The sequence below is a fragment of the Zosterops lateralis genome (assembly GCF_965231275.1).
Source record: "Zosterops lateralis genome assembly, chromosome: 8".
NCBI lineage: Eukaryota > Metazoa > Chordata > Aves > Passeriformes > Zosteropidae > Zosterops > Zosterops lateralis.
Genome location: NC_139768.1, coordinates 3,867,842 through 3,879,898, shown reverse-complemented (window position 1 = coordinate 3,879,898; position 12,057 = coordinate 3,867,842). Strand labels below are relative to the sequence as shown.

The 12,057-nt window shown below is 40.0% G+C and overlaps 1 protein-coding gene across 3 annotated transcripts in view; it reads right to left on the bottom strand.

Annotated features, from left to right (window-relative positions):
- RASGEF1A (RasGEF domain family member 1A) overlaps positions 1 to 12,057 on the bottom strand; it is a 147,366-nt gene that overhangs the window by 36,242 nt on the left and 99,067 nt on the right. The window lies entirely within an intron of this gene.

The window sequence follows — 12,057 nt, the reverse complement described above, 5'->3', positions numbered from 1 at the left end:
TGGGGTAAAGAAGGATTTGTTCAAGTGAAGCAGTTGGTTCTAGAAATGGAATTGTAATTTTAAAGCAAAAGATGAAAAGCATTGACTATGCTGATGCTTTTTATTGGTAGTTATTTCCTAAAGTAAAAGAAAGTCTTGAATGGCCTTGGCATTGCATGATACATAATAATTCCTATTAGCTAGTAAATTAATTAAGTTTTAAAATGAATATTCTGTGAATTTGTTGAAATGGCTGTTTTATCTTTTGCAGTTCCCAGGGAGTCTATTGAGGGAAATAATTTTGTTGTTGTTGCAAAAGCTTGTTTACTGCCACTAAAAATCTAGAGAACATCAACTGTTTTATATAATCACTTCATTTTTATGGTTTGCAAAATACTGGCAGACTTAAACTGAGGTTGGTGAAGGAAGGCAACACAGGGTTGTGTCAACAAGGGTGTCTGTAAATAACCACAGAAGCTCATCTCTGGCTGCTACCCTTGTCAAAACTGTGAATAACAAGGCACTGAGCCTGGGTGCCAACCACTGCCTAACCTGGCACTGCCCACACTTGCACAGCTCTGGAGACAGCAAAGCAAGTCAAGGAGAACAGGTCTGATAAAAGTGCAAAAACCAAAGGAGTAGCCACATGTATCTCCTCATTCCTACAAGCTGCACTATCATGATGATCATCTGAGCTCCAATCTTCACAAAATAGATTTACAGGAATATAAGGCAATGGTGGAATGCTCACCCTGTATTTTTTTCAGTAACGTAGCATAGACGTCCAAGCAAAAATAGCTTATCCAACTATGGGAGCATTACTCCTTGGAAGATTTTATTCTTTAATTAAAATGCTAGATTGTCAGGAAAATTTCCCAATGAATGGAAATAGCCTGCCTAGGCACCCTTTGATCTGAGTTGGTGCTTATCTCTGTGTTGGCTGATGAAACTTTCATGATACACATTTTGCCTTGGTATTGACTCCTAGTGTGCTATAGCAAATCACAAGATTTTGGCATGGTTATTTCTTAAAAAACCCAGAATTTTCATAAGGAACTTTGGATTTAGATTTTATCCCGAAAACATCAGAATTGCATCTGAAAACAATTTATAATCTGCCACAAACCCCTGCTTTGACATGTGTTTTGTTAATTGAACTTCTGGGGATGTGCAATTCCAGTGTGTCTGTTTAAGGAATCAGTGTGGCTCACCTGGTTCACGTATTCACAGCTAAGCTCAACTCTCATCTTTATTCTGTGCAGCATTGCCATTTCTACTAAAACCTAATCCATTATTCATAACTGCTTCTAATTTTGGCCTAACTTTGAACTGGAGATAATTGGAATGTCTCCAATTGTCTCCTATGTTCATACATCAAAGAGCATCAATTCAGGAGTTGGCATTGTTCTTGTGGTAGGTGTATGTGCATGTTTTAAAGAGGGAGGAAATATTGTTTGGTTAGTGATATTGGGATATCCCACTTTCTCCTTTCAAAAATAAATGATAATAAATGTGTAATCTTAGGGAAGGGGTGCCATAGGTTATCATGTCCAGTGCTGCAGATCTGAGTATTAGTACCAAACTTCTTAGAGGCAACAGAACTCAGTTAAGTGACCCCAAGTAAAGGTTAATGTGCAGTGCTACTTAATCTCTCCTTTCCCTTTGGTGCTGCTTGTGATCACAAGTCCCTGTTTTCATTACTGAGCAAAAGGATCTTATCTTTTTATTACTCCTATTTTCCTTATTTTTCCTTCCTCTATATTGTATTGATACGCTTGGTTCAAAGTCTGATTCTGCATATATTTTGTTTTTTGAATGCAGATTAAAAAATTACTTCACCAAGAGCAAAAAATTAAAAGATTTTACTATTTTATTTTTTCCCCCTAAACTCTGGAAATGCTATCTTTGTGAAAGTGATTTCCAATAGTCTACACACCTAGGAGCTCCACTGAATCAAGCACAGCACTGAAGTTAAGTCCCAGGTTGATACACACAGGAAGTATTTAGATTTATCTTGAAGTTCCCCATTCAGTTTCCTGCGAAGATCTCTGCTCAGTTTAGAAGATAACCAAAGTTTTTACAGACCAGAAGCAGCTGATATCTCTTCATTGGCAACAGATAAAAACTAACAAAATACAGTTTGGTCAGTGAGTTTTTGTCTTTTTTTCCTCCACATGAAAAAGTAACCTTTGTTAGAAATGGCAAGAATCCTCAAACCTGAGCTAACTAATCTGCTCACTTCCCTAATTTGCTCAGAGGAGCATTCCTCCACAGCTATGGCAAATGTCCCAGCATAATTTTTCATATCCTTTTAGTGATAATTTGTGCTCAGTTTTCAGCTGCAAAGGACTTAAAAGAACATTTCAAGCCCACACAAAGTCTGACGAGAGCTCGTGACTGTCTACAATTTGGAACAGCAGGCTGCATGTTCCTTGTTGCAGCAGGAAAGATGGTCAGGATTTGGTTTATTTAGGATTTCTTTTTTAGCATTATTAAAATACAGCTGATATCTACCAGAAAAAAAAAAAAATGAAATTGAAAACCAGGATTTTTTTTTTTTTTTTTTTTTTTTTTGTTCCATGCTAGAAGATTAAATAAATTGGTAAGATTATAAGAAAGTAAGAAGGTAAAGGGTGGATTGAAAATGCAGTTTACTTTCTTAATATGATGGTGAATAAGGAGAGAAAAATCAGCCCAGGGAAGGCATCACTCACCTTGTAAGCTTTTAACCTTTCCCCAAAGGCCTGTCCTGCAAATCCCATGAAGTCCCATGCTCAGCCACCAGCGTTTTTGGCTACCCATCTTTTCCTTCCCCTCCTCCAGGCATCTCCTTGCCCCTTCCCCCCAGTTCTATGAAAAGGAAAACTGCAGAGAGCCCATAAGGGACAGGCTGGTGCTTTCAATCAAAGGGAGGAGCTGAATAGGCTCCACTCAGAGCGAGTGCTGGGTCTGGAGTCAGGGCCCCTTCATTAATGAGAAAGGAATCTGTTCACCTTCTGAAAGCTTTCAGCACTCCCTCAAGCTGCCTGAACCACACAAGTCGTGTTTCTCACAAACTTCCCCACTGTGACCACAGTTCCATTTCCTTCGTTCTCTCCTCTGTCTCTTGATAACTGAACATGCAAAGGTGATTTCCCTGTTCTTTCTGGGTCCATGATGCTTATTTGATCATTTCAAATTAATTTCTTTCCCTGGCCCCCTAAATCCTTAGTTTCAGTGAAAAAAAAAAATTGGCTTAGCATTATATGGAAGAAAATATAACTTTTGCATCTGTGCAGTGCAGGTCCAAACACTGGTTTTGATTCTCAGGCTCAGTGGTTTCCACTAACAGTTTTTTTCACTCAAACATCTTGTTTCAGTTCACAGCAGCTGAGTTTTGTCTTGAGTTTATAGGGGTTACAACCAACCCTGGAAATTCAAATGCAGAGCTCAACTGAAACAGCTCCTGTCCTTTCTTTTGGTCCAAACTACATTATTAGCAAAGATGCTAAAATCATCCTTACCTCCTGAAACTTTTCTCAGCTTTGGTGAAAACCTCAGAAACTTAGCACAGAACCTGCTTGGTTTGGGAACGTTTTATTTGCTCATTTTAAAACTAATTCTATATTGTAAATATGAATATGAACCACATCAGGAATTACCTAATTTTTTTTTCACGTGTTTGTCATTATTTAATTTTTGTCCTGTCCATAATGTGAAAAGAATAGTTACTGTCAATGAGGGGATAAAGTAGAATAAAGCAGTGAGGAAAGACATCATATATGATTTCTGTGAGAGGCACAGAGCAAACATCCGCTTGTTATTCTGTGGATGGTCTTAATACTTTGGTCTGGGGAAAAATGTGTTGGTGGCACTCCTGCTATGGTCACAAAGGTAAATATAAGTGACTTTTCTTGTTACAGGTGTGGGGGAAGATGCATTGTATGTAGGGATGTGAATTGAAAAGGAATGGGAGTTGATAAGAGATGGGTGTTTTATGGGTGCTGAGCATTGGTTTAGGCTTTGGTAGTGCCTTTGATATGAGGCAGTTTCAGTTCACATTCTTATTTGGAAACAGTTATGCTCAAAATTCAGACTGAAGAGCCAAATTCAGACGTTTTTTGCTCTTTAGACCCATTCTACTTCAAGAGTTGTAGTTTTTTAGTAATGCCTAACGGATAGTGAACATTTTTTTCTGTTAAACCTGCCTGGTGGAAGCATGCAGTATGACTTTTCCTACTAAGAAAGAGAAAATAATTTTGATTGTTGAGTTCTGTTTGTTATTTTATGTTGCTGTTACACACAGCTTGAGGATATAGTGACTGACTGAATCTGAAAATCCGAGTGTAAAGTACATAGAATTCTTGAATAAAAAGAGATATCTTGTCAAAACAAGCCCTGTGTGATAAAGATTTCCACGGCAGAAAAGAACGAGGAGAGAATGTACAACTGGAATTCTGTTTATGGGATGGTAATTGCTGTGGGTGCTGATTGCTTGCTAATTTAAACAGATACTGTGAGTGCTCAGAACTAGGGTATGAAATGCTGGCAGTAGCTTTCTCTGCTTGACAATCATGTAAAAGGATATTTTTTGATTGGAATTAGAGATGTAGCTCTAAGATTATGGGCACAACCATGTTTCCCTCTGCTCCCCTTCCACTTGGGGTTGTTGGGCTTTTTTCATGCCTTAAGTCACTTAATTGAAAATAATTGGGTCAGAACACAGGGACTAGGGCATCAGCAGTGCTGGAGCAGTGAGTTCAGCTCCTGATGTATCCAAAGGCAGCAAGTGACAGTGAAATGTGCCAAAACCAGTGTCAGCATGTTGTGACTCAGCCACTGGCCACACCAACAGAGCAGCAGCTGCTCCTGGTGCCAGTGGTGAATATCCTTAGGGCTCTCCTGTGTGTGTTCCTGCCTGTGCTGCTCTTCCAGCTGTGGCAGTGCCTGTGGCACACTCCTGAGCAGCCCACACAACAGAGGGGAAGAGTTTGTTTCTGCTCTGCAGGCTTGGTTTGACACTGGCAGGCTTTTCCCTCCTTGCCATCATCTCAAGGCAGAGCAGGGATGCACCGCGCTGGGGCTGTGCCCTTTGAGTCCTCCCCCAGCCCCAGGGCTGCCCAGATGGCTCCAACACCCCACAGTCCTACTTGCTACTCTCTGCCCTTGGAAAAAATCAGAAATCAAAGTTTTAAAGTGAAAGACTCCTCCTCTCTCACTGCACTGCTTTGAGACGTAGCCAGGATTCCCTTGTCCTTCAGAGAGGGCACTGAGGCTCTGGGTTGGCTCTCCCAAGGGAGATTGGTGTTGTGTTGGTGTGCTTCAGGAGTGCCTTGGGGCCCTGCTGTGCCAAAGCCAAGGCAGCCAGGGGCTCCTGGTGCAGTCCCCAAGCTCTGGTGGTGCCTGGGGGAGCCTGGGGAAGGCAGAGGTGGAAGGTGAATTGTGGGCTGCAAGGAGAGCCTGGCTGGCCCTGACCTTTCACTGGTTTCTTCCTTGCCAAGTGCCATCTGAACATTTAATTTCTATTTTGCAGCATTGCTTGGCCTCACCCCTCTGGAAGCACAGGGATTGTTTGAGTCCCCGTGGTGCAATGACCTGCTTTTTTCAGGATTTTTCCAGTTAGGATCACTAGGAAGAACAGAACTCCCAGGCACAGCTGAAGCTCCTTGCAGTGATTAAAAGTTGTGTGTTGCACTAACAGCAGATGGCATGAGAAATTTCAAGGACTGCCTGATCGTGAACTGTTCCCTGCAGATGTGCCCAGAAGAAGTTTATTTAAAACTTGTGTTCCTATTTCAGTTTTCTGAGAGGAGCATTCAGCCTCTATTAAATTCTGCCAAATAGAAAGCAAATTAAGTTTTAGTGTCATCTATCTTCTGTATTCTTATGATTTTAGAATTGATTAAAAACTTCTTTACTGTTACAGGGCCTGATTTTTTCAGGTAGGCAAAGAGTGTGATCATTTTAATTATTTAAAGCTATGCTAGAACAGTTACCTGTTTACTTTTCTATTGCTATAAACTTCAGCAAAGGCTAAGAAGGGTAAAAAGTATATCTGTTTATTCATACAAAACACCTCAGCAAGTCCCACTTTTGCCCCACAGGAAAGACCATCCTTAAAGCAATTTAAAATTTGGGGCTGTAAGCCCAGAGCCATCTGTTTGTTACTGCTGAGGTTAACGAGTCAAGGGTCCTGGCATTAATCAGTGACTATGGTGCAGAACAGAGTTGCTAAACTCGAGGAGAAATTTGAGCTTGGTGTCATGGGAACAGAGTGGGGAAAGGCACCATTTGGGAAGAGCCAGGGGGAGAGCTGGGCAAGGGCACCTCTGCCTGGAGCACTGGTTTAGTGCTGATTCTATCTCTTTGTGTGTGTGCATGCTGCATTTAATCTTAATTTATGGATTTTCCCCTGTCCTTTAACAAGTCTGCTGGAGTCTGTTCCCTAAATATTCATGTCAGTCATCACATACCTGATTATTGGTCTGAGTGGTGAGAAAGTACCAAAGTGTAAGGGCAAACTCCACAACCCTTGAAATTTCTGAGATGTTATCTTAGTGCAGTGGTGACTGATAGCCTGAATTCTTCTTTACTCAGTTCACAAGTTTTCTTTAACACAAAAAGCCCTTAAAGAAAAGAGCTGTTAGCAGTGTCTACAGCTTTTACTGTACAATTCTGAGTCATGATACTGGAAGGTGCAGAGCAGATGTAATGCCTGTCAAATTTGTTATTATTAATTACAAGAGAGGACTATTTCATGCAGATTCTCTCTTTCTTTCATGCAGTCAGACAGCCTGACTTCTTCATTTTTATTGTTTAATTTGTGATCAAAACAGGAAGATGCTGCTTTTGTTAAGTAGTCTGTCTAAATTAACAGATTGTCATATCTTTCTTTAGAGACACAAATCAAATTTCATGGTCTCATTCAAGGCAGAGCATCTTTTCTCCTGGGTATCACCAGTCTACAGGGAAAGTTATTGCACTTTAATATAATTCCTGAAACATTATCACAGGGACTATAATTTTTCAAGAGGCGAAGCTTCAGTTGTTTACAGTCTGTTAAGCCATTTATTTACTGTGTGTTTTCACTCCTCCCTTAAGACCTTCAGAAATGAAAAATATAAGGGGATAGCAGTTCTTTTTCTCATTTAAGTATGCAAGCATGGTTTTCAGACCTTTTTTTTTTTTTTTCCCTGTGGCAAAAACAAGGTCAGAAGATAATATAAAACAATGTGTCTAAACAAGATTCTGGTTATAATTTGAAAGCATTCAGTACTGCTGTCTGGGTTTAGTCCTAGAATACATATGGATGCACAAGGTAGAGAAATCTGGCAATTGCTTTAATTTGTCCCCAGTCTCTGCCCATAGACCTGGGCACGATGCAGATGTCTGGTCCTACCCCTCCTCAGCTTAGTGTGTTTCCTGCTATTTTGCTGTCCTAACTTGCCCATCTACCCCAAGCAGTGCACCATTATTCTTCTCATTTTGTGTGATATCAAAGCCAGTGATAGATGTTGTCCAGACACCAGCAGGTGAGATAAAGCTACCCTCAGTATGGTAGAGCTATTCTAGTTTACTTTCAAACATCCTATTTGGCTGACAGAGTTGCATGGATTACTGAGATTTTACAGTACCAGTTTTAGGATTTAGTTGCTCTGTCTTGCAAGGAAGGCTATTACTTGAATAAAAAACCCCAAAAAAAGCAACATACATTTCTGTTATTGGTGGCAAAACCAGTAATGAGATGCCTATTGCTGACGATAAACCTGTAGAGTACTTGAAAACAAATTAAATTTTACCCAAACTATTTCTAGATGGTATTTTCCTAACTTCTTGTCCTTTTGGTCGACAAATTGTATTGCTTTTGCAGATTATGTTAATTTAAGGACCTGTTTCTCATTAAAAATATAAAATTAAAACATATCAGAAAAAATCAGACTTTTTTCAGTCCTCTATTTTTCACTGTCTGTTTCCCAAACTATTTCCTTCCTCAAGGGATTTAAATATATGAACTTCTAAATACAGACATAGGCAGTTTCTCTCCTTCTATTTCTTTTCTTTTTGAGGGATTTATTTTTCCTTTGTGCCTGTAAGGCTGGAACCCTGGAGATTTGAAGCTTCTTTCATCCTCCAAAATGTCAGCAATTTCAAAGAAGTGGGTTCTGTACACTTCTCTTGACATGCTCTAAAGTACTTTTCAAACTTGGCTTGGAAGCTCTTTCTCTGCAGGTGAGAGGCAGTCTGGGCAGAGGACACATTTATACCTCAGACTCTGACTAAAACAATCACCAGGGAGAGGAAAGCACCCTGACACAAGCAAGCTGTGCATAGTCCAAATGACTGACAAAAATTTTTGCAGCTTCACCCTCTTCTTTCTGAAGTTTGCAAAGTATCAAACTCATACAGATGAGAGGCAGCTTTAGGATGTCTTGGCTTTCTGTTCCTCTAGAGGGAAGACACATTAGAAACCACCAGACAAAACCAGCAGTGTCAAATCCCTTTCTGTCCCAGTCTGTGATCTACAGAGCAAGAACTCTCAGCTAAAGTTTCTTCTTTCTGGGTTGCAAGGTGGCAGAGCTGGAGATTTGCTCAGGTTGGTGTGCAGGACTCCACCTCATCTCTTTGCTTAGACCAGAAGATGATGAGGAGTGAAAGGAAGAGGGGAATGGAAATAAAATCCTCTTTCTGGTAACCAAAGGCAGTAAGTGGTAATGAAGAGGCCAGAAAATGATAGGACAGGAGAGGAATGTGATTACTGCTGCCAAAGACAGCTGGGCCACATATTGGATTAGAATGGAGAGGGGATCAAGGCAGGTTGCACGACCCTGCTGGGGCAACACAGGAAAGGTGGATGAGCTGGGAAAGTAGTGCATGTGAGGAGGAAATGCACAAAAGAGGGTGAAGAAGTAGGAACACAGAAGTGGAACAAGGTCTGTCTAACACTAAAGCTATTTAAAACTTCTGAGAAGTTATTTTCTCCACACGTGTGTACTGCATTTTACTTTCTTTGAGGAAAGAAAGGTTCTTCTCACTTCCCATGTTAATACGGATGAAGAGTTTCAATGCAAATGTCTGCTTAGATTTCTGTCATGTGTTCTGAGCAAAAGTAAATGGTTTTGGAGTTTGGTAAACAAAAACATCTGTTTAATTTTATTTTTTCAGTTGTATATGCTACAGCATATACGGCATATACAGCATGCTACACTGGAATAAAATACACAGGTCCTGCTCTGCTTCATGTTGCTTTATCCTTCAAAGTACACAAGAATCAAATGTAGAAACTCTTGTTTCATGAGACTCTGAGGTTTCCAGGTTATCACAGTGTGCCATTTTCTGCCAGGGGTGTTTCTGAGTGGGACAGATGTGCTACAGCTTCCCTACTGCAAATAGAAGTGTTTATTTTACTTATGGGATGCTAGTTACTTAGCCTGTCCTATTTCACAAAGCTTTGTGAAGATAAGGAGGGAACACTTAGAAGAAAGGAAAATTCAAACCATGGGTTTGGTGCTGTCAGAGGGAGTGGGTGTTATATGTGGGAGGTAAAGTTGTAGGTAAAAGGAGTGACATTTACTGAACTTATTCCTCAGGCTCCTTGTAGTTCAGCTGTGCCTACTGATGGTATTTGTAAAGCAGCCCACATGTAAAAGAGGAAAAACTGACCTAGTACTGAACAAGGTAAAAAAAATAGACATCTCCAACTTTCATCCTGTATATATTTGGCAATTCAGAGTAGCCCTTTTTACCTTAAGAACTCTCAAATCTGTCACTTACAAAGCCCATGTCAACACAGAGCATGTATTATATTAGAAGCATTTAATGCCAATAAGTAAAGCCTGTTGAAAACATAGGAACAGGTGTAGGGGTCTTTAGCTATTAACTGCTGCCATTAGGTGGATGCCGTATGGCTGAGCTGTGCAGTGCTCTGAACTGAACCTTCAGCTGTCCTGCAGGAGTGAAACACCTAAAACTACACATGCCATGGAAGACAATTGATACAAGCTTTGCTGCACAGAGAGCAAACCAACCTGCTCTTTATTTGCTCTTTAACATTTTGATAGGGAAAATTAGCTGGGCAGCACTTTGACCACGTTGTTACTTGCTCCAGTGAAAGAAATGAAAATCATGCCATTAAGCTCCTGGAGGCTGACTACTGGAAAGGAGATAATGTAATATGTAGTTGTCAAGTTTGGGATTAGTGTATTAGGATGCATAGTTAGTGAAAATCAGTACTTGTCACATCTGGGTGAGTCCCATGAGCTTATAACCATCTTGAACATCTCTATTGTTCCAGTCGTTTTCAATTTTGTTTCCTACTCTGCAGAATTTCCCAGGAGATGTGATGGGTCAGCAGCAGGCCAAAGATGGGCTTCAGACCTAATCTAATCAATATTGTGACAAACATAATGAAAGGAGCTGTGTCACCTTGGAATCCCAGTAGGTTTTATCAGCTTTGCTCCTAATGGGATGTGACAGCAGAGCTGATCTGTGTCTCCTTAGGACAGGACAGAAGTTGTGCAAGGGCTGGTGCAAGGATGGCTGCATGACAAAGGGTAATCTAAGTCCATGACTATTGCAGCTAAAGGTTGAAGCCAGAGATCCTACCCAGTTAAAGCATTAAATAGTTACTTTAATAACCTTCATTTTCAAGTGAGCCATGCAGGCACATATTGTATTTTTAGTTCCTCTAATATGTTATCTGAGTTAAAAAACACTAACTTGTTCTGTTTCAATGGGAACGTTCTGAAGCTGGTTTCACCAATTAGAAGGCAGTGGTCACTGTCTTTACATGTATTCCAAGCAAAGCACTTTCACTCCAGCTTCTGTAATGGCATTTTATTTTGAATTGCCCCTTTTTGCAGGCACATACATTAAGATCATTTGTCCCCCAGTATGTGACTTTTGCATGAGGCTAAAATCAATGATTACTTTTTTTTTCCCTGGGATTTCCTCCCTTAGCACTTCTTTACCCTGAGTGTGGTGCTGCCTTGGTAGACTTCACTGCTGCATTCTGGTGTGCAAGCTCAAATTTTTGTGTCCTTCTAATGTTGGAACAGCAGCTTTGCTAAAAATTGTTTTTATGATAACTTCATTTTCTGTGATCAGGGTTGTACATATTACCAAAACTGACAAGTTTTCACCCTTAATTCTTATGATTCCCCTTTCTCTGCCCAGCTGGGTTCAACTGCTTGCCTCATCTGTTGCCTTTATAGTTTTTTTGTTCTCAAGTGTTGGCCCCATACTGTGATGCTCTAGCTAAAAATGCATTTACTTGCTTTGTCTCTTTACCTTTCACTTTCCCCCTCAAGATGAATGGCAATTACTGTCAAAATGTTCTCATGCATAGAAATTCTGTGACATGTAGATCTCTTGAATATCTGGAAAGCTGCAGAGATATTTCCAAATTAACTATCAGTGTAGGACAAAAGTTCTTGAGTATTATTCCATCTTTTGGGGGAAGTAACCTTTAAAGTTTCCTGTGAAAATTTATCAAGTTCTTCTCTACACATATGATTTTTTTAATATGAAAACATATGTTTTGTCCTTTACTGTAAGGCCAAATTGTTTCTCAATCTCATTTTCAATTATTCAAGTTTTCTATACAAGGATTTCCATAAATTGCCTTGGTATATAAATAGTGCAGCAAAGCTGTCTTATACTTTTTTACTAATCCTGCAATTACATTCTGTAGAGCCTTTTTACTTTCCTTAATATGAAACTAAACCCTCCTCTCACCTACTCCTTTACATAACCAATGCACTAAGAATTATGGACATGACAGCTAAATCCAGCTTTTAAATCCCAGGCACAGTAGCTGTGTGCTGTTGCTGCTCAGTGTTTCTTTCTAATAAGCCTGTATGCAGTGCAATATCTTATTAGTTAATTTGAAAATCGTTTCTCAAGGGATTGCACGACTTATGTGCATCAGGTCCCTACCAATCCACTTAAAGCTTAAATGCACCAGACAGAGAAACTTAGCCCAAAATTGGATCTTATTTGTTGCAGCAGAAACCTTTACGTCCCTGGAAAGTACCATGATAGTATTTTTGATGTAGCAGAAGTTAAAATGAAAACATCCCTTTGCAATTTTTTGAAAATAAA